The sequence below is a fragment of the Schistocerca piceifrons genome, chromosome 4, assembly GCF_021461385.2.
Source record: "Schistocerca piceifrons isolate TAMUIC-IGC-003096 chromosome 4, iqSchPice1.1, whole genome shotgun sequence".
Taxonomy (NCBI): Eukaryota; Metazoa; Arthropoda; class Insecta; order Orthoptera; family Acrididae; genus Schistocerca; species Schistocerca piceifrons.
Window position 1 is genome coordinate 849,688,219 of NC_060141.1, and position 23,235 is coordinate 849,711,453.

Genomic DNA, 23,235 nt, shown 5'->3' on the forward strand with positions numbered 1-23,235 from the left:
GCATTGTGGATTTTCTATTTAATTCCGATGAAAATTCTGTGTTTCATCGTCAATAAGACGGTCAGAGGGATACAGTAAACCTGAAGTGAATCATCGGAATCTATAACTAGTGTCACAGGAATGTTTGAAACGTAGTCAATAAGAAGAGTCAGTCTTCTTGTACTTAAGTCGGCATTGTGCCTTATTTATTTAATTCCGATGCAATTTCTGTGTTTCATCGTCAATATGAAGGTCAGATGGATACAGTAAACCTGAAGTGAAGCATCGGAATCTATCACTAGTGTCACAGTAATGGTACAAAACATAGACAGTAGGAGGAGTCAGTCTTCTTGTACTTAAGTCGGCATTGTGCCGTTTGTATTTAATTCCGATGCAATTTCTGTGTTTCATCGTCAAGAAGAAGGTCCAAGGGATGCAGTAAACCTGAAGTGAGTCATCGGATTCTATAACTAGTGTCACAGGAATGGTTCAAATCTTAGTCAGTAAGAAGAGTCAGTCTTCTTGTACTTAAGTCGGCATTGTGCCTTTTCTATTTAATTCCGTTGCAATTTCTGTGTTTCATCGTCAATAAGGAGGTCCAAGGGATACAGTACACCTGAAGTGAAGCATCGGAATCTATAACTAGTGTCACAGGAATGGTTCAAAATATAGACAGTAAGAAGAGCCAGACCTCTTGTACTTAAGTCGGCATTGTGCCTTTTCTATTTAATTCCGATGCAATTTCTGTGTCTCATCGTCAATACGAAGGTCAGAGGGATACAGTAAACATGAAGTGAAGCATCGGAATCTATAAGTGGAGTCACAGGAATTGTTCAAACATAGTCAGTAAGAAGAGTCAGTCTTCTTGTACTTATGTCGGCATTGTGCCTTTCGTATTTAATTCCGATGGAATTTCGGTGTTTCAACGTCAATAAGAAGGTCCAAGGGATACAGTAAACCTGAAGTGAAGCATCGGAATCTATAACTAGTGTCACAGGAATGATTCAAAACATAGAGAGTCGCAAGAGTCAGTCTTCTTGTACTTAAGTCGGCATTGTGCCTTTTGTATTTAATTCCGATGCAATTTCTGTGTTTCATCGTCAATAAGAAGGTCAGAGGGATACAGTAAACCAGAAGTAAAGCATCGGAATGTATAACTAGTGTCACAGGAATTGTTCAAAACATAGTCAGTAAGAATAGTCAGTCTTCTTGTACTTAATTCGGCATTGTGCCTTTTTATTAAATTCCGATGCAATTTCTGTGTTTCATCGTCAATAAGAAGGTCCATGGGATACAGTAAACCTGAAGTGAAGCATCGGATTCTATAACTAGTGTCACAGAAATGGTTCAAAACATAGTCTGTAAGAAGAGTCAGTCTTCTTGTACTTAAGTCGGCATTGTGCCTTATTTATTTAATTCCGATGCAATTTCTGTGTTTCATCGTCAGTAAGAAGGTCAGAGGGATACAGTAAACTTGAAGTGAAGCATGGGAATGTATAACTAGTATCACAGGAATCGTTCAAAGCATAGACAGTAGGAAGAGTCCGTCTTCTTCCAGTTGAGTGGGCATTGTGCTGTGCCTTTTGTATTTAATTTCCATGCAATTTCTGTGTTTCATCGTCAATAAGAAGGTCAGAGGGATACAGTAAACCTGAAGTGAAGCATCGGAATCTATAACTAGTGTCACAGGAATGGTTCAAAGCAAAGATAGTAGGAAGAGTCATTCTTCTTGTACTTAAGTCGGCATTATGCTTTTTCTATTTACTTCCAATGCAATTCCTGTGTTTCATCGTCAATGAGAAGGTCAGAGGGGTACAGTAAACCTGAAGTGAAGCATCGAAATCTGTAACTAGTGTCACTGGAATGGTTCAAAATTTAGACAGTAGGAAGAATCAGTCTTCTTGTACTTAAGTCGGCATTCCGCCTTATTTATTTAATTCCGATGCAATTTCTGTGTTTAATTGTCAATAAGAATGTTAGAGGGATACAGTACACCTGAAGTGAAGCATCAGAATCTATAACTAGTGTCACAGGAATGGTTCAAATCATAGACAGTAAGAAGAGTCAGTCTTGTTGTACTTAAGTCGGCATTGTGCCTTTTGTATTTAATTCTGATGCATTTTCTGTGTTTCATCGTCATTAAGAAGGTCAGAGGGATACAGTAAAACTGAAGTGAAGCATCGGAATCTATAACCAGTGTCACAGGAATGGTTCAAAACATAGACAGTAGGAACAGTCAGTCTTCTTGTACTTAAGTCGGCATTGTGCCTTTTCTATTTAATTCCGATGCAATTTCTGTGTTTCGTCGTCAATAAGAAGGTCCTAGGGATACAGTAAACCTGAAGTGAAGCATCGGAATCTATAACTAGTGTCACAGGAATGGTTCAAAACATAGAGAGTAATAAGAGTCGGTCTTCTTGTACTTAAGTCTGCATTCTGCCTTTTGTATTTAATTCCGATGCAATTTCTGTGTTTCATCGTCAATAAGAAGGTCAGAGGGACACAGTAAACCTGAAGTGAAGCATCAGAATCTACAACTAGTGTCACAGGAATGATTAATAACATAGAGAGTAGCAAGAGTCAGTCTTCTTGTACTTAAGTCGGCACTGTGCGTTTTGTATTTAATTTCGATGCAATTTCTGTGTTTCATCCTCAATAAGAGCTTCAGAAGGATACAGTAAACCTGAAGTAAAGCATCGGAATGTATAACTAGTGTCACAGAAATGGTTCAAAACATAGTCTGTAAGAAGAGTCAGTCTTCTTGTACTTAAGTCGGCATTGTGCCTTTTCTATATAATTCCGATGCAATTTCTGTGTTTCATAGTCAATAAGAAGGTCAGAGGGATAAAGTAAACTTGAAGTGAAGCACGGGAATGTATAACTAGTTTCACAGGAGTCGTTCAAAACATAGACAGTGGGAAGAGTCCGTCTTCTTCTAGTTGAGTGGGCATTGTGCCTTTTGTATTTATTACTTATGCAATTTCTGTGTTTCATCGTCAATAAGAAGGTCAGAGGGATACAGTAAACCTGAAGTGAAGCATCGGAATCTATAACTAGTGTCACAGGAATGGTTCAAAACAAAGACAAGAGGAAGAGTCATTCTTCTTGTACTTAAGTCGGCATTGTGGATTTTCTATTTAATTCCGATGAAAATTCTGTGTTTCATCGTCAATAAGACGGTCAGAGGGATACAGTAAACCTGAAGTGAATCATCCGAATCTATAACTAGTGTCACAGGAATGTTTGAAACATAGTTAATAAGAAGAGTCAGTCTTCTTGTACTTAAGTCGGCATTGTGCCTTATTTATTTAATTCCGATGCAATTTCTGTGTTTCATCGTCAATATGAAGGTCAGATGGATACAGTAAACCTGAAGTGAAGCATCGGAATCTATAACTAGTGTCACAGTAATGGTTCAAAACATAGACAGTAGGAGGAGTCAGTCTTCTTGTACTTAAGTCGGCATTGTGCCGTTTGTATTTAATTCCGATGCAATTTCTGTGTTTCATCGTCAAGAAGAAGGTCCAAGGGATGCAGTAAACCTGAAGTGAGTCATCGGATTCTATAACTAGTGTCACAGGAATGGTTCAAATCTTAGTCAGTAAGAAGAGTCAGTCTTCTTGTACTTAAGTCGGCATTGTGCCTTTTCTATTTAATTCCGTTGCAATTTCTGTGTTTCATCGTCAATAAGGAGGTCCAAGGGATGCAGTACACCTGAAGTGAAGCATCGGAATCTATAACTAGTGTCACAGGAATGGTTCAAAACATAGACAGTAAGAAGAGCCAGACCTCTTGTACTTAAGTCGGCATTGTGCCTTTTCTATTTAATTCCGATGCAATTTCTGTGTCTCATCGTCAATACGAAGGTCAGAGGGATACAGTAAACATGAAGTGAAGCATCGGAATCTATAAGTGGAGTCACAGGAATTGTTCAAAACATAGTCAGTAAGAATAGTCAGTCTTCTTGTACTTAATTCGGCATTGTGCCTTTTTATTAAATTCCGATGCAATTTCTGTGTTTCATCGTCAATAAGAAGGTCCATGGGATACAGTAAACCTGAAGTGAAGCATCGGATTCTATAACTAGTGTCACAGAAATGGTTCAAAACATAGTCTGTAAGAAGAGTCAGTCTTCTTGTACTTAAGTCGGCATTGTGCCTTATTTATTTAATTCCGATGCAATTTCTGTGTTTCATCGTCAATAAGAAGGTCAGAGGGATACAGTAAACTTGAAGTGAAGCATGGGAATGTATAACTAGTATCACAGGAATCGTTCAAAGCATAGACAGTAGGAAGAGTCCGTCTTCCTCCAGTTGAGTGGGCATTGTGCCATTTGTATTTAATTTCCATGCAATTTCTGTGTTTCATCGTCAATAAGACGGTCAGAGGGATACAGTAAACCTGAAGTGAAGCATCGGAATCTATAACTAGTGTCACAGGAATGGTTCAAAGCAAAGACAGTAGGAAGAGTCATTCTTCTTGTACTTAAGCCGGCATTGTGGATTTTCTATTTATTTCCGATGCAAATTCTGTGTTTCATCGTAAATAAGACGGTCAGAGGGATACAGTAAGCCTGAAGTGAATCATCGGAATTTATAACTAGTGTCACAGGAATGGTTCTAAACATAGACAGTAAGAAGAGTCAGTCTACATGTACTTAAGTCGGCATTGTGCCTTTTGTATCTAATTCCGATGCAATTTTTGTGTATCAACTTCAATCAGAAGGCCCAAGGGATACAGTAAACCTCAAGTGAAGCATCGGAATCTATAACTAGTGTCACAGGAATGGTTCAAACATAGTCAGTAAGACGAGTCAGTCTTCTTGTACTTAAGTCGGCATTATGCTTTTTCTATTTACTTCCAATGCAATTCCTGTGTTTCATCGTCAATGAGAAGGTCAGAGGGGTACAGTAAACCTGAAGTGAAGCATCGAAATCTGTAACTAGTGTCACTGGAATGGTTCAAAATTTAGACAGTAGGAAGAATCAGTCTTCTTGTACTTAAGTCGGCATTGTGCCTTATTTATTTAATTCCGATGCAATTTCTGTGTTTAATTGTCAATAAGAATATCAGAGGGATACAGTACACCTGAAGTGAAGCATCAGAATCTATAACTAGTGTACAGGAATGGTTCAAATCATAGACAGTAAGAAGAGTCAGTCTTCTTGTACTTAAGTCGGCATTGTGCCTTTTGTATTTAATTCTGATGCATTTTCTGTGTTTCATCGTCATTAAGAAGGTCAGAGGGATACAGTAAAACTGAAGTGAAGCATCGGAATCTATAACTAGTGTCACAGGAATGGTTCAAAACATAGACAGTAGGAACAGTCAGTCTTCTTGTACTTAAGTCGGCATTGTGCCTTTTCTATTTAATTCCGATGCAATTTCTGTGTTTCGTCGTCAATAAGAAGGTCCTAGGGATACAGTAAACCTGAAGTGAAGCATCGGAATCTATAACTAGTGTCACAGGAATGGTTCAAAACATAGAGAGTAATAAGAGTCGGTCTTCTTGTACTTAAGTCTGCATTGTGCCTTTTGTATTTAATTCCGATGCAATTTCTGTGTTTCATCGTCAATAAGAAGGTCAGAGGGACACAGTAAACCCGAAGTGAAGCATCAGAATCTACAACTAGTGTCACAGGAATGATTAATAACATAGAGAGTAGCAAGAGTCAGTCTTCTTGTACTTAAGTCGGCACTGTGCGTTTTGTATTTAATTTCGATGCAATTTCTGTGTTTCATCCTCAATAAGACCTTCAGAAGGATACAGTAAACCTGAAGTAAAGCATCGGAATGTATAACTAGTGTCACAGAAATGGTTCAAAACATAGTCTGTAAGAAGAGTCTGTCTTCTTGTACTTAAGTCGGCATTGTGCCTTTTCTATATAATTCCGATGCAATTTCTGTGTTTCATAGTCAATAAGAAGGTCAGAGGGATAAAGTAAACTTGAAGTGAAGCACGGGAATGTATAACTAGTTTCACAGGAGTCGTTCAAAACATAGACAGTGGGAAGAGTCCGTCTTCTTCTAGTTGAGTGGGCATTGTGCTTTTTGTATTTATTACTTATGCAATTTCTGTGTTTCATCGTCAATAAGAAGGTCAGAGGGATACAGTAAACCTGAAGTGAAGCATCGGAATCTATAACTAGTGTCACAGGAATGGTTCAAAACAAAGACAAGAGGAAGAGTCATTCTTCTTGTACTTAAGTTGGCATTGTGGATTTTCTATTTAATTCCGATGAAAATTCTGTGTTTCATCGTCAATAAGACGGTCAGAGGGATACAGCAAACCTGAAGTGAATCATCGGAATCTATAACTAGTGTCACAGGAATGTTTGAAACATAGTTAATAAGAAGAGTCAGTCTTCTTGTACTTAAGTCGGCATTGTGCCTTATTTATTTAATTCCGATGCAATTTCTGTGTTTCATCGTCAATATGAAGGTCAGATGGATACAGTAAACCTGAAGTGAAGCATCGGAATCTATAACTAGTGTCACAGTAATGGTTCAAAACATAGACAGTAGGAGGAGTCAGTCTTCTTGTACTTAAGTCGGCATTGTGCCGTTTGTATTTAATTCCGATGCAATTTCTGTGTTTCATCGTCAAGAAGAAGGTCCAAGGGATGCAGTAAACCTGAAGTGAGTCATCGGATTCTATAACTAGTGTCACAGGAATGGTTCAAATCTTAGTCAGTAAGAAGAGTCAGTTTTCTTGTACTTAAGTCGGCATTGTGCCTTTTCTATTTCATTCCGTTGCAATTTCTGTGTTTCTTCGTCAATAAGGAGGTCCAAGGGATGCAGTACACCTGAAGTGAAGCATCGGAATCTATAACTAGTGTCACAGGAATGGTTCAAAACATAGACAGTAAGAAGAGCCAGACCTCTTGTACTTAAGTCGGCATTGTGCCTTTTCTATTTAATTCCGATGCAATTTCTGTGTCTCATCGTCAATACGAAGGTCAGAGGGATACAGTAAACATGAAGTGAAGCATCGGAATCTATAAGTGGAGTCACAGGAATTGTTCAAACATAGTCAGTAAGAAGAGTCAGTCTTCTTGTACTTATGTCGGCATTGTGCCTTTCGTATTTAATTCCGATGGAATTTCGGTGTTTCAACGTCAATAAGAAGGTCCAAGGGATACAGTAAACCTGAAGTGAAGCATCGGAATCTATTACTAGTGTCACAGGAATGGTTCAAACATAGTCAGTAAGAAGAGTCAGTCTTCTTGTACTTAGGTCGGCATTGTGCCTTTTGTATTTAATTCCGACGCAATTTCTGTGTATCATCGTCAATAAGAAGGTCAGAGGGATACAGTAAACCTGAAGTGAAGCATCGGAATCTATAAATAGTGTCACAGAAATAGTTCAAATCATAGTCAGTAAGAAGAGTCAGTCTTCTTGTACTTAAGTCGGCATTGTGCCATTTCTATTTAATTCCGATGCAATTTCTGTGTTTCATCGTCAATAAGAAGGTCAGAGGGATACAGTAAACCTGAAGTGAAGCATCGGAATGTATAACTAGTGTCACAGGAATCGTTCAAAACATAGACAGTAGGAAGAGTCCGTCTTCTTCTAGTTGAGTCGGCATTGTGCCTTTTGTATTTATTTCCGATGCAATTTCTGTGTTTCATCGTCAATGAGAAGGTCAGAGGGATACAGTAAACCTGAAGTGAAGCTTCGGAATCTATAACTAGTGTTACAGGAATCGTTCAAAACATAGACAGTAGGAAGAGTCATACTTCTTGTACTTAAGTCGGCATTGTGCCTTTTGTATTTAATTCCGATGCAATTTCTGTGCTTCATCGTCAAAAAGGAGGTCCAAGGGATACAGTAAACCTGAACTGAAGCATCTGAATCTATAACTAGTGTCACAGGAGTTGTTCAAACATAGACAGTAAGAAGAGTCAGTCTCCTTGTTCTTAAGTCGGCATTGTGCTTTTGTATTTAATTTTGATGAAATTTCTTTCTTTCATCGTCAATAAGAAGGTCCAAGGGATGCAGTAAACCTTAAGTGAAGCATCGTAATCTATAACTAGCGTCACAGGAATGGTTCAAAAAACATAGACAGTAAGAAAGGTCAGAATTCTTGTACTCAAGTCCGCATTGTGCCTTTTCTATTTCATTCCGATCCAATTTCTGTGTTTCATCTTTAATAGGAAGGTCAGAGGGATACAGTGAACCTGAAGTGAAGCTACGGAATCTATAACTAGTGTCACAGGAATGTTTCAAAACATAGACAGTAAGAAGAGTAAGTCTTCTTGTACTTATGTCGGCATTGTGCCTTTCTATTTAATTCCGATGCAATTTCTATGATTCGTCGTCAATAAGAAGGTCCTAGGGATACAGTAAACCTGAAGTGAAGCATCGGAATCTATTACTAGTGTCACAGGAATGGTTCAAAACATAGAGAGTAATAACAGTCAGTCTTCTTGTACTTAAGTCGGCGTTGTGCATTTTGTATTTAATTCCGATGCAATTTCTGTGTTTCTTCGTCAATAAGAAGGTCGGAGGGATACAGTAAACCTGAAGCGAAGCATCGGAATCTATAACTAGTGTCACAGGAATGGTTCAAAACATAGACAGTAGGCACAGTCAGTCTTATTGTACTTATGTCGGCATTGTGCCTCTTCTATTTAATTCCGATGCAATTTCAGTGTTTCGTCGTCAATAAGAAGGTCCTAGGGATACAGTAAACCTGAAGTGAATCATCGGAATCTATAACTAGTGTCACAGGAATGGTTCAAAACATAGAGAGTAATAAGAGTCAGTCTTCTTGTACTTAAGTCGGCGTTGTGCATTTTGTTTTTAATTCCGATGCAATTTCTGTGTTTCATCGTCAATAAGAAAGTCAGAGGGATACAGTAAACCTGAAGTGAAGCATCGGAATCTATAACTAGTGTCACAGAAATGATTCAAAACATAGTCAGTAAGAAGAGTCAGTCTTCTTGTACTTAAGTCGGCATTGTGCCTTTTCTATATAATTCGGATGCAATTTCTGTGTTTCATCGTCAATAAGAAGGTCAGAGGGATAAAGTAAACTTGAAGTGAAGCACGGGAATGTATAACTAGTTTCACAGGAGTCGTTCAAAACATAGACAGTGGGAAGAGTCCGTCTTCTTCTAGTTGAGTGGGCATTGTGCCTTTTGTATTTATTACTTATGCAATTTCTGTGTTTCATCGTCAATAAGAAGGTCAGAGGGATACAGTAAACCTGAAGTGAAGCATCGGAATCTATAACTAGTGTCACAGGAATGGATCAAAGCAAAGACAAGAGGAAGAGTAATTCTTCTTGTACGTAAGTCGGCATTGTGGATTTTCAATTTAATTCCGATGAAAATTCTGTGTTTCATCGTCAATAAGACGGTCAGAGGGATACAGTAAACCTGAAGTGAATCATCGGAATCTATAACTAGTGTCACAGGAATGTTTGAAACATAGTCAATAAGAAGAGTCAGTCTTCTTGTACTTAAGTCGGCATTGTGCCTTATTTATTTAATTCCGATGCAATTTCTGTGTTTCATCGTCAATATGAAGGTCAGATGGATACAGTAAACCTGAAGTGAAGCATCGGAATCTATAACTAGTGTCACAGTAATGGTTCAAAACATAGACAGTAGGAGGAGTCAGTCTTCCTGTACTTAAGTCGGCATTGTGCCGTTTGTATTTAATTCCGATGGAATTTCTGTGTTTCATCGTCAAGAAGAAGGTCCAAGGGATGCAGTAAACCTGAAGTGAGTCATCGGATTCTATAACTAGTGTCACAGGAATGGTTCAAATCTTGGTCAGTAAGAAGGGTCAGTCTTCTTGTACTTAAGTCGGCATTGTGCCTTTTCTATTTAATTCCGTTGCAATTTCTGTGTTTCATCGTCACTAAGGAGGTCCAAGGGATGCAGTACACCTGAAGTGAAGCATCGGAATCTATAACTAGTGTCACAGGAATGGTTCAAATCATAGACAGTAAGAAGAGCCAGAACTCTTGTACTTAAGTCGGCATTGTGCCTTTTCTATTTAATTCCGATGCAATTTCTGTGTCTCATCGTCAATACGAAGGTCAGAGGGATACAGTAAACATGAAGTGAAGCATCGGAACCTATAAGTGGAGTCACAGGAATTGTTCATACATAGTCAGTAAGAAGAGTCAGTCTTCTTGTACTTATGTCGGCATTGTGCCTTTTGTATTTAATTCCGATGGAATTTCGGTGATTCAACGTCAATAAGAATGTCCAAGGGATACAGTAAACCTGAAGTGAAGCATCGGAATCTATTACTAGTGTCACAGGAATAGTTCAAACATAGTCAGTAAGAAGAGTCAGTCTTCTTGTACTTAGGTCGGCATTGTGCCTTTTGTATTTAATTCCGACGCAATTTCTGTGTATCATCGTCAATAAGAAGGTCAGAGGGATACAGTAAACCTGAAGTGAAGCTTCGAAATCTATAACTAATGTCACAGGAATGGTTCAAACCATAGTCAGTAAGAAGGGTCAGTCTTCTTGTACTTAAGTCGGCATTGTGCCGTTTGTATTTAATTCCGATGCAATTTCCGTGTTTCATCGTCAAGAAGAAGGTCCAAGGGATGCAGTAAACCTGAAGTGAGTCATCGGATTCTATAACTAGTGTCACAGGAATGGTTCAAATCTTAGTCAGTAAGATGAGTCAGTCTTCTTGTACTTAAGTCGGCATTGTGCCTTTTCTATTTAATTCCGTTGCAATTTCTGTGTTTCATCGTCAATAAGGAGGTCCAAGGGATGCAGTACACCTGAAGTGAAGCATCGGAATCTATAACTAGTGTCACAGGAATGGTTCAAAACATAGACAGTAAGAAGAGCCAGACCTCTTGTACTTAAGTCGGCATTGTGCCTTTTCTATTTAATTCCGATGCAATTTCTGTGTCTCATCGTCAATACGAAGGTCAGAGGGATACAGTAAACATGAAGTGAAGCATCGGAATCTATAAGTGGAGTCACAGGAATTGTTCAAACATTGTCAGTAAGAAGAGTCAGTCTTCTTGTACTTATGTCGGCATTGTGCCTTTCGTATTTAATTCCGATGGAATTTCGGTGTTTCAATGTCAATAAGAAGATCCAAGGGATACAGTAAACCTGAAGTGAAGCATCGGAATCTATTACTAGTGTCACAGGAATGGTTCAAACATAGTCAGTAAGAAGAGTCAGTCTTCTTGTACTTAGGTCGGCATTGTGCCATTTTGTATTTAATTCCGACGCAATTTCTGTGTATCATCGTCAATAAGAAGGTCAGAGGGATACAGTAAACCTGAAGTGAAGCTTCGGAATCTATAACTAATGTCACAGGAATGGTTTAAACCATAGTCAGTAAGAAGAGTCAGTCTTCTTGTACTTAAATCGGCATTGTGCCTTTTTATTTAATTCCGATGCAATTTCTGTGTTTCATCGTCAATAAGGAGGTCCAAGGGATACAGTAAACCTGAAGTGAAGCATCGGAATCTATAAATAGTGTCACAGAAGTAGTTCAAAACATAGTCCGTAAGAAGAGTCAGTCTTCTTGTACAGAAGTCGGCATTGTGCCCTTTCTATTTAATTCCGATGCAATTTCTGTGTTTCATCGTCAATAAGAAGGTCAGAGGGATACAGTAAACCCGAAGTGAAGCATCGGAATGTATAACTAGTGTCACAGGAATCGTTCAAAACATAGACAGTAGGAAGAGTCCGTCTTCTTCTAGTTGAGTCGGCATTGTGCCTTTTGTATTTATTTCCGATGCAATTTCTGTGTTTCATCGTCAATGAGAAGATCAGAGGGATACAGTAAACCTGAAGTGAAGCTTCGGAATCTATAACTAGTGTTACAGGAATCGTTCAAAACATAGACAGTAGGAAGAGTCATTCTTCTTGTACTTAAGTCGGCATTGTGCCTTTTGTATTTAATTCCGATGCAATTTCTGTGCTTCATCGTCAAAAAGGAGGTCCAAGGGATACAGTAAACCTGAACTGAAGCATCTGAATCTATAACTAGTGTCACAGGAGTTGTTCAAACGTAGACAGTAAGAAGAGTCAGTCTCCTTGTTCTTAAGTCGGCATTGTGCTTTTGTATTTAATTCCGATGAAATTTCTTTCTTTCATCGTCAATAAGAAGGTCCAAGGGATGCAGTAAACCTTAAGTGAAGCATGTAATCTATAACTAGCGTCACAGGAATGGTTCAAAAAACATAGACAGTAAGAAAGGTCAGAATTCTTGTACTCAAGTCCGCATTGTGCCTTTTCTATTTCATTCCGATCCAATTTCTGTGTTTCTTCTTCAATAGGAAGGTCAGAGGGATACAGTGAACCTGAAGTGAAGCTACGGAATCTATAACTAGTGTCACAGGAATGTTTCAAAACATAGACAGTAAGAAGAGTAAGTCTTCTTGTACTTATGTCGGCATTGTGCCTTTTCTATTTAATTCCGATGCAATTTCTATGTTTCGTCGTCAATAAGAAGGTCCTAGGGATACAGTAAACCTGAAGTGAAGCATCGGAATCTATTACTAGTGTCACAGGAATGGTTCAAAACATAGAGAGTAATAAGATTCAGTGTTCTTGTACTTAAGTCGGCGTTGTGCATTTTGTATTTAATTCCGATGCAATTTCTGTGTTTCATCGTCAATAAGAAGGTCAGAGGGATACAGTAAACCTGAAGTGAAGCATCGGAATCTATAACTAGTGTCACAGGAATGGTTCAAAACATAGACAGTAGGAAGAGTCAGTCTACATGTACTTAAGTCGGCTTTGTGCCTTTTGTATTTCATTCCGATGCAATTTTTGTGTTTCAACTTCAATAAGAAGGTCCAAGGGATACAGTAAACCTGAAGTGAAGCATCGGAATCTATAACTAGTGTCACAGGAATGGTTCAAACATAGTCAGTAAGAAGAGTCAGTCTTCTTGTACTTAAGTCGGCATTGTGCTTTTTCTATTTACTTCCGATGCAATTTCTGTGTTTCATCGTCAATGAGAAGCTCAGAGGGATACAGTAAACATGAAGTGAAGCATCGGAACCTATAACTAGTGTCACAGGAATGATTCAAAGCATAGAGAGTAGCAAGAGTCAGTCTTCTTGTACTTAAGTCGGCATTGTGCCTTTTGGATTTAATTCCGGTGCAATTTCTGTGTTTAATTCTCAATAAGACGGTCAGAGGGATACAGTAAACCTGAAGTAAAGCATCGGAATCTATAACTAGTGTCACAGGAATGGTTCAAAATATAGTCAGTAAGAAGAGTCAGTCTTCTTGTACTTAATTCGGCATTGTGCCTTTTTATTAATTTCCGATGCAATTTCTGTGTTTCATCGTCAATACGAAGGTCCAAGGGATACAGTAAACCTAAAGTGAAGCATCGGAGTCTATAACTAGTGTCACAGGAATGGTTCAAACATAGTCAGTAAGAAGAGTCAGTCTTCTTGTACTTAAGTCGGCATTGTGCTTTTTCTATTTACTTCCGATGCAATATCTGTGTTTCATCGTCAATGAGAAGGTCAGAGGGATACAGTAAACCTGAAGTGAAGCATCGAAATCTATAACTAGTGTCACAGGAATGGTTCAAATCATAGACAGTAGGAAGAGTCAGTCTTCTTGTACTTAAGTCGGCATTGTGCCTTATTTACTTAATTCCGATGCGATTTCTGTGTTTAATTGTCAATAAGAATGTCAGAGGGATACAGTTACCTGAAGTGAAGCATCAGAATATATAACTAGTGTCACAGGAATGGTTCAAATCATAGACAGTAAGAAGAGTCAGACTTCTTGTACTTAAGTCGGCATTGTGCCTTTTGTATTTAATTCTGATGCATTTTCTGTGATTCATCGCCAATAAGAAGGTCAGAGGGATACAGTAAACCTGAAGTGAAGCATCAGAATGTATAACTAGTGTCACAGGAATGATTCAAATCATAGACATTAGGGAGAGTCAGTCTTTTTGTGCTTAAGTCGGCATTGTGCCTTTTCTATTTAATTCCGATGCAATTTCTGTGTTTCATCGTCAATAAGAAGGTCCAAGGGATACAGTACACCTGAAGTGAAGCATCGGAATCTATAACTAGTGTCTCAGGAATGGTTCAAATCATAGACAGTAAGAAAAATCAGTCTTCTCCTACTTAAGTCAGCATTGTGCCTTTTCTATTTCATTCCGATGCAATTTCTGTGTTTCATCGCCAACAAGAAGGTCAGATGGATACAGTGAACCTGAAGTGAAGCATCGGAATCTATAACTAGTGTCACAGGAATGGTTCAAACATAGTCAGTAAGAAGAGTCAGTCTTCTTGTACTTAAGTCGGCATTGTGCCTTTTCTATTGAATTCCGATGCAATTTCTGTGTTTCATCGTCAATAAGAAGGTCCAAGGGATGCAGTACACCTGAAGTAAAACATAGGAAACTATAAGTAGTGTCACAGTAATGTTTCAAAACATAAACACTAAGGAGAGTCAGTCTTCTTGTACTTGAGTCGGACTTGTGCCTTCTCAATTTATTCCGATGCAATTTCTGTGTTTCATCGCCTATACGAAAGTCAGAGGGATACCGTAAACCTGAAGTGAATCATCGGAATCTATAACTAGTGTCACAGGAATGTTTCAAAACATAGACAGTAGGAAGAGTCTGTCTACATGTACTTAAGTCGGCATTGTGCCTTTTGTATTTAATTCCGATGCAATTTTTGTGTTTCATCGTGAATAAGAAGGTCCAAAAGATACAGTACACCTGAAGTGAAGCATCGGAATCTATAGCTAGCATCACAGGAATGGTTCAAATCATAGACAGTAAGAAGAGTCAGTCTTCTTGTACTTAAGTCAGCATTGTGCCTTTTCTATTTCATTCCGATGCAATTTCTGTGTTTCATTGTCAATAAGAAGGTCCAAGGGATGCAGTACACCTGACGTGAAGCATAGGAAACTATAAGTAGTGTCACAGGAATGATTCAAATCATAAACACTAAGAAGAGTCAGTCTTCTTGTACATAAGTCGGACTTGTGCCTTCTATATTTAATTCCGATGCAATTTCTGAGTGTCATCGTCAATAAGAAGGTCAGAGGGATACAGTAAACCTGAAGTGAAGCATCGGAACCTATAAGTGGTGTCACAGGAATGGTTCACACATAGTCAGTAAGAAGAGTCAGTCTTCTTGTACTTTAGTCGGCATTGTGCCTTTCGTATTTAATTCCGATGCAATTTCGGTGTTTCATCGTCAATAAGAAGGTCCAAGGGATGCAGTACACCTGAAGTAAAACATAGGAAACTATAAGTAGTGTCACAGTAATGTTTCAAAACATAAACACTAAGGAGAGTCAGTCTTCTTGTACTTGAGTCGGACTTGTGCCTTCTCAATTTATTCCGATGCAATTTCTGTGTTTCATCGTCAATACGAAAGTCAGAGGGATACCGTAAACCTAAAGTGAATCATCGGAATCTATAACTAGTGTTATAGGAATGGTTCAAAGCATAGAGAGTAATAAGAGTCAGTCTTCTTGTACTTAAGTCGGCGTTGTGCATTTTGTATTTAATACCGATGCAAATTCTGTGTTTCATCGTCAATAAGAAGGTCAGAGGGATACAGTAAACCTGAAGTGAAGAATCGGAATCTATAACTAGTGCCACAGGAATGATTCAAAGCATAGAGAGTAGCAAGAGTCAGTCTTCTTGTACTTAAGTCGGCATTGTGCCTTTTGGATTTAATTCCGGTGCAATTTCTGTGTTTAATTCTCAATAAGACGGTCAGAGGGATACAGTAAACCTTAAGTAAAGCATCGGAATCTATACTAGTGTCACAGGAATGGTTCAAAACATAGTCAGTAAGAAGAGTCAGTCTTCTTGTACTTAATTCGGCATTGTGCCTTTTTATTAATTTCCGATGCAATTTCTGTGTTTCATCGTCAATACGAAGGTCCAAGGGATACAGTAAACCTAAAGTGAAGCATCCGAATCTATAACTAGTGTCACAGGAATGGTTCAAACATAGTCAGTAAGAAGAGTCTGTCTTCTTGTACTTAAGTCGGCATTGTGCTTTTTCTATTTACTTCCGATGCAATTTCTGTGTTTCATCGTCAATGAGAAGGTCAGAGGGATACAGTAATCCTGAAGTAAAGCATCGAAATCTATAACTAGTGTCACAGGAATGGTTCAAAACATAGACAGTAGGAAGAGTCAGTCTTCTTGTACTTAAGTCGGCATTGTGCCTTATTTACTTAATTCCGATGCGATTTCTGTGTTTAATTGTCAATAAGAATGTCAGAGGGATACAGTAACCTGAAGTGAAGCATCAGAATCTATAACTAGTGTCACAGGAATGGTTCAAATCATAGACAGTAAGAAGAGTCAGTCTTTTTGTACTTAAGTCGGCATTGTGCCTTTTGTATTTAATTCTGATGCATTTTCTGTGTTTCATCGCCAATAAGAAGGTCAGAGGGATACAGTAAACCTGAAGTGAAGCATCAGAATGTATAACTAGTGTCACAGGAATGATTCAAAACATAGACATTAGGAAGAGTCAGTCTGTTTGTACTTAAGTCGGCATTGTGCCTTTTCTATTTAATTCCGATGCAATTACTGTGTTTCATCGTCAATAATAAGGTCAGATGGCTACAGTAAACCTGAAGTGAAGCATCGGAATCTATAACTAGTGTCACAGTGATGGTTCAAAACATAGACAGTAGGGGTGAGTCAGTCTTCTTGTACTTATGTCGGCATTGTGCCTTTTGTATTTAATTCCGATGCAATTTCTGTGTTTCATCGTCAACAAGAAGGTCCAAGGGATACAGTAAACCTGACGTGAGGCATCGGATTCTATAACTAGTGTCACAGGAATGGTTCAAAACTTAGTCAGTAAGAAGAGTCAGTCTTCTTGTACTTAAGTCGGCATTGTGCCTTATCTATTTAATTCCGATGCAATTTCTGTGTTTCATCGTCAATAAGAATGTCCAAGGGATGCAGTACACCTGAAGTGAAGCATCGGAATCTATAACTAGTGTCACAGGAATGGTTCAATACATAGACAGTAAGAAGAGCCAGTCTTCTTGTACTTAAGTCGGCATTCTGCCTCTTCTATTTAATTCCGTTGCAATTTCTGTGTTTTGTCGTCAATAAGAAGGTTCAAGGGATACAGTAAACCTGAAGCTTTGGAATCAATAACTAGTGTCACAGGAATGGTTCAAAACATAGACCGTAAGATGAGTCAGTCTTCTTGTATATAAGTCGGCATCGTGCCTTTTGTATTTAATTCCGATATAATTTCTGTGTTTCATCGTCAATAAGAAGGTCCAAGGGATACAGTAAACCTGAAGTGAAGCATCGGAATCTTTAACTATTGTCACAGGAATGGTTCAAAAATAGACAGTAGGAAGAGTCAGTCTTCTTGTACTTAAGTCGGCATTGTGCCTTTTGTATTTAATTCCGATGCGTTTTCTGTGTTTCATCGTCAATACGAAGGGCAGAGGGATACAGTAAACCTGAAGTGAAGCATCGGAATCTATAACTAGTGTCACAGGAATGGTTCAAAACGTAGTGAGTAAGAAGAGTCAGTCTTCTTGTACTTAATTCGGCATTCTGAATTTTTATTTAATTCCGATAAAATTTCTGTGTTTCATCGTCAAAAGAAGGTCCAAGGGATACAGTAAACATGAAGTGAAGCATCGGAATCTATAACTAGTGTCACAGAAATTGTTCAAAACATAGTCAGTAAGAAGAGTCAGTCTTCTTGAACTTAAGTCGGCATTGTGCCTTTTCTGTTTTATTCCAATGCAATTTCTGTGTTTCATCGTCAATAAGAAGGTCAGAGGGATACAGTACACCTGAAGTGATGCATCGGAATGTATAACTAGTGTCACAGGAATGGTTCAAAACATAGACAGTAGGAAGAGTCAGCCTTCTTGTACTTGAGTCGGCATTGTGCCTTTTGTATGTATTTCCGATGCAATTTCTGTGTTTCATCATCAATAAGAAGGTCAGAGGGACACAGTAAAACTGAAGTGAAGCATCGGAATCTATAACTAGTGTCACAGGAATGGTTGAAAACATAGACAGTAGGAAGAGTCATTCTTCTTGTACTTATGTCGGCATTGTGCATTTTCTATTTAATTCCGATGCAAGTTCTGTGTTTCACCGCCAATAAGAAAGTCAGAGGGATACCGTAAACCCGAAGTGAATTGTCGGAATCTATAACTAGTGTCACAGGAATGGTTCAAAACATAGACAGTAGGAAGAGTCTGTCTAAATGTACTGAAGTCGGCATTGTGCATTTTGTATTTAATTCCGATTCAATTATTGTGTTTCATCGTCAATAAGAAGGTCCAAGGGATGCAGTATACCTGAAGTGAAGCATCGGAATCTTTAACTATTGTCACCGGAATGGATCAAACATAGTCAGTAGGAAGAGTCAGTCTTCTTGTACTTAAGTCGGCATTGTGCCTTTTGTATTTAATTCCGATGCATTTTTTGTGTTTCTTCGTCAATAAGAATGTCAGAAGGATACAGTAAACCTGAAGTGAAGCGTCAGAATCTATAACTAGTGTCACAGGAATGGTTCAAATCATAGACAGTAAGAAGAGTCAGTCTACTTGTACTTAAGACGGCATTGTGCTTTTTTGTATTTAATTCCGATGCAATTTCTGTGTTTCATCGTCAATAAGAAGGTCCAAGGGATACAGTACACCTGAAGTGAAGCATCGGAATCTATAACTAGTGTCTCAGGAATGGTTCAAATCATAGACAGTAAGAAAAGTCAGTCTTCTCCTACTTAAGTCAGCATTGTGCCTTTTCTATTTCATTCCGATGCAATTTCTGTGTTTCCTCGCCAACAAGAAGGTCAGATGGACACGGTAAACCTGAAGTGAAGCATCGGAATCTATAACTAGTGTCACAGGAATGGTTCAAACATAGTCAGTAAGAAGAGTCAGTCTTCTTGTAGTTGAGTCGGACTTGTGCCTTCTCAATTTATTCCGATGCAATTTCTGTGTTTCATCGTCAATACGAAAGTCAGAGGGATACCGTAAACCTGAACTGAATCATCGGAATCTATAACTAGTGTCACAGGAATGGTTCAAAACATAGACAGTAGGAAGAGTCTGTCTACATGTACTTAAGTCGGCATTGTGCCTTTTCTATTTAATTCCGATGCAATTTTTGTGTTTCATCGTGAATAAGAAGGTCCAAAAATATACAGTACACCTGAAGTGAAGCATCTGAATCTATAGCTAGCGTCACAGGAATGGTTCAAATCATGGACAGTAAGAAGAGTCAGTCTTCTTGTACTTAAGTCAGCATTGTGCCTTTTCTATTTCATTCCGATGCAATTTCTGTGTTTCATCGCCAATAAGAAGGTCAGATGGAAACAGTAAACCTGAAGTGAAACATCGGAATCTATAACTAGTGTCACAGGAATGGTTCAAATCGTAGTCAGTAAGAAGAGTCAGTCTTCTAGTACTTAAGTCGGCATTGTGCCTTTTCTATTGAATTCCGATGCAATTTCTGTGTTTCATCGTCAATAAGAAGGTCCAAGGGATGCAGTACACCTGAAGTGAAGCATAGGAAACTATAAGTAGTGTCACAGGAATGATTCAAATCATAAACACTAAGAAGAGTCAGTCTTCTTGTACTTAAGTCAGCATTGTGCCTTTTCTATTTCATTCCGATGCAATTTCGGTGTTTCATCGTCAATAAGAAGGTCCAAGGGATACAGTAAACCTGAAGTGAAGCACCGGAATCTATAACTAGTGTCACAGAATCGGTTTAAAACATAGACAGTAAGAAGAGTCGTGCTTCTTGTACTTAAGTCGGCATTGTGCCTTTTCTATTTAATGCCGATGCAATTTCTGTATTTCATCATCAATAAGAAGGTCAGAGGGATACAGTAAACCTGAAGTGAAGCACCTGAATCTGTAACTAGTGTCACAGAATCGGTTCAAATCATAGCCAGTACGAACAGACAGCCTTCTTGTACTTAAGTCGGCATTGTGCCTTTTCTATTTAATTCCGATGCAATTTCTTTGTTTCATCATCAATAAGAAGGTCAGAGGGATACAGTAAACCTGAAGTGATGCATCGGAATCTATAAGTGGTGTCACAGGAATGGTTCAAATCATAGTCAGTAAGAAGAGTCAGTCTTCTTGTACTTAAGTCGGCATTGTGTCTTTTGCATTTAATTCCGATGCAATTTCTGTGTTTCATCGTCGAGAAGATGGTCCAAGGGATACAGTAAACCTGAAATGAAGCATCGGAATCTATAACTAGTGTAACAGGAATTGTTCAAAACATAGACAGTAAGAAGAGACAGTCTTCTTGTACATAAGACGGCATTGTGCCTTTTGTATTTAATTCCGATGCAATTTCTGTGTTTCGTCATCAATGAGAAGGTCCAAGGGATACAGTAAACCTGAAGTGAAGCATCGGAATCTGTAACTAGTGTCACAGGAATAGTTCAAACATAGACATTAAGATATGTCAGTCTTCTTGTACATAAGTCGGCATTGTGCCTTTTCTATCTAATTCCGATGTAATTTCTGTGGTTCATCGTCAATAAGAAGGTCCAAGGGATAAAGTAAACCTGCAGTGAAGCATCGGAATCTATAACTAGTGTCACAGGAATGGTTCAAAACATGGACAGTAAGAAGAATCAGACTTCTTGTATTTAAGTCGGCATTGTGCCTTTTCTATTTAATTCCGATGCAATTTCTGTGTTTCATCTTCAATAGGACGGTCACATGGATACAGTAAACCTGAAGTGAAGCATCGGAATCTATAACTAGTGTCACAGGAATGGTTCGACACATAGACAGTAAGAAGAGTCGGTCCTCTTGCACTGAAGTCGGCATTGTGTTTTTTGTATCTAATTCCGATGCAATATCTGTGTTTCATCGTCAATAAGGTCAGAGAGATACAGTAAACCTGAGCTGAAGCATCGGAATCTATAACTAGTGTCACAGGAATGGTTTAAATCATAGACAGTAAGAAGAGTCAGTCTTCTTGTACTTAATTCGGCATTGTGCCTTTTCTATTATATTCCGATGTAATTTCTGTGTTTCATTGTCAATAAGAAGGTCGGAGGGATACAGTAAACCTGAAGTGAAGCATCGGAATCTACAACTAGTGTCACAGGAATGGTTCAAGTCATAGACAATAGGAAGGGTCAGTCTTCTTGTACTCAAGTCGGCATTGTGTCTTTTCCATTTAATTCCGATGCAATATCTGTGTTTCGTCAACAATAAGAAAGTCCAAGGGATACAGTAAACCTAAAGTGAAGCATCGGAATCTGTACCTAGTGTCACAGGAATGGTTCGACACATAGACAGTAAGAAGAGTCGGTCCTCTTGCACTGAAGTCGGCATTGTGTTTTTTGTATCTAATTCCGATGCAATATCTGTGTTTCATCGTCAATAAGGTCAGAGAGATACAGTAAACCTGAGCTGAAGCATCGGAATTTATAACTAGTGTCACAGGAATGGTTCGAAACATAGACTGTAGGAAGAGTCAGTCTTCTTGTACTTAAGTCGGCATTGTTCCTTTTCTATTTAATTCCGATGCAATTTCTGTGTTTCGTCGTCAATAAGAAGGTCCAAGGGATACAGTAAACCTGAAGCTTCGGAATCAATAACTAGTGTCACAGGAATGGTTCAAAACATAGACAGTAAGATGAGTCAGTCTTCTTGTAGATAAGTCAGCATCGTGCCTTTTGTATTTAATTCCGATGCAATTTCTGTGTTTCATCGTCAATAAGAAGGTCCAAGGGATACAGTAAACCTGAAGTGAAGCATCGGAATCTTTAACTATTGTCACAGGAATGGTTCAAACATAGACAGTAGCAAGAGTCAGTCTTCTTGTACTTAAGTCGGCATTGTGCCTTTTGTATTTAATTCCGATGCATATTCTGTGTTTCATCGTCAATAAGAAGGTCAGAGGGATACACTAAACCTGAAGTGAAGCATCGGAATCTATAACTAGTGTCACAGATATGGTTCAAAACGTAGTCAGTAAGAAGAGTCAGTCTTCTTGTACTTAAATCGGCATTCTGAATTTTTATTTAATTCCGATAAAATTTCTGTGTTTCATCGTCAATAAGAAGGTCCAAGGGATACAGTAAACCCAAGGTAAAGCATCGGAACCTATTACTAGTGTCACAGAAATTGTTCAAAACATAGTCAGTAAGAAGAGTCAGTCTTCTTGAACTTGTGTCGGCATTGTGCCTTTTCTAATTAATTCCAATGCAATTTCTGTGTTTCATCGTCAATAAGAAGGTCAGAGGGATACAGTAAACCTGAAGTGAAGCATCGGAATGTATAACTAGTGTCACAGGAATGGTTCAAAACATAGACAGTAGGAAGAGTCAGCCTTCTTGTACTTGAGTCGGCATTGTGCCTTTTGTATTTATTTCCGATCCAATTCCTGTGTGTCATCATCAATAAGAAGGTCAGAGGGATACAGTAAACCTGAAGTGAAGCATCGGAATCTATAACTAGTGTCACAGGAATAGTTCGAAGCATAGACAGTAGGAAGAGTCAATCTTCCTGTACTTATGTCGGCATTGTTCCTTTTCTATTTAAGTTCGATGCAATTTCTGTGTTTCATCGCCAATAAGAAAGTCAGAGGCATACCGTAAACCCGAAGTGAATTATCGGAATCTATAACTAGTGTCACAGGAATGGTTCAAAACATAGACAGAAGGAATAGTCTGTCTACATGTACGTAAGTCGGCATTGTGCCTTTTGTATTTAATTCCGATGCAATTTTTGTGTTTCATCGTCAATAAGAAGGTCCAAGGGATGCAGTAAACCTGAAGTGATGCATCGGAATCTTTAACTATTGGCACAGGAATGGTTCAAACGTAGTCGGTTGGAAGAGTCAGTCCTCTTGTACTTAAGTCGGCATTGTGCCTTTTGTACTTAATTCCGATGCATTTTCTGTGTTTCATCGTCAATAAGAAGGTCAGAGGGATACAGTAAACCTGAAGTGAAGCACTGGAATCTATAACTAGTGTCACAGAATCGGTTCAAAACATAGACACTAAGAAGGGTCGGTTTTCTTGTACTTAAGTCGGCATTGTGCCTTTTCCATTTAATGCCGATGCAATTTCTGTGTTTCATCATCAATACGAAGGTCAGAGGGATACAGTAAACCTGAAGTGAAGCAACTGAATCTATAACTAGTGTCACAGAATCGGTTCAAAACATAGCCAGTAAGAAGAGTCAGTCTTCTTGTACTTAAGTCGGCATTGTGCCTTTTCTATTTAATTCCGATGCAATTTCTGTGTTTCATCATCAATAAGAAGGT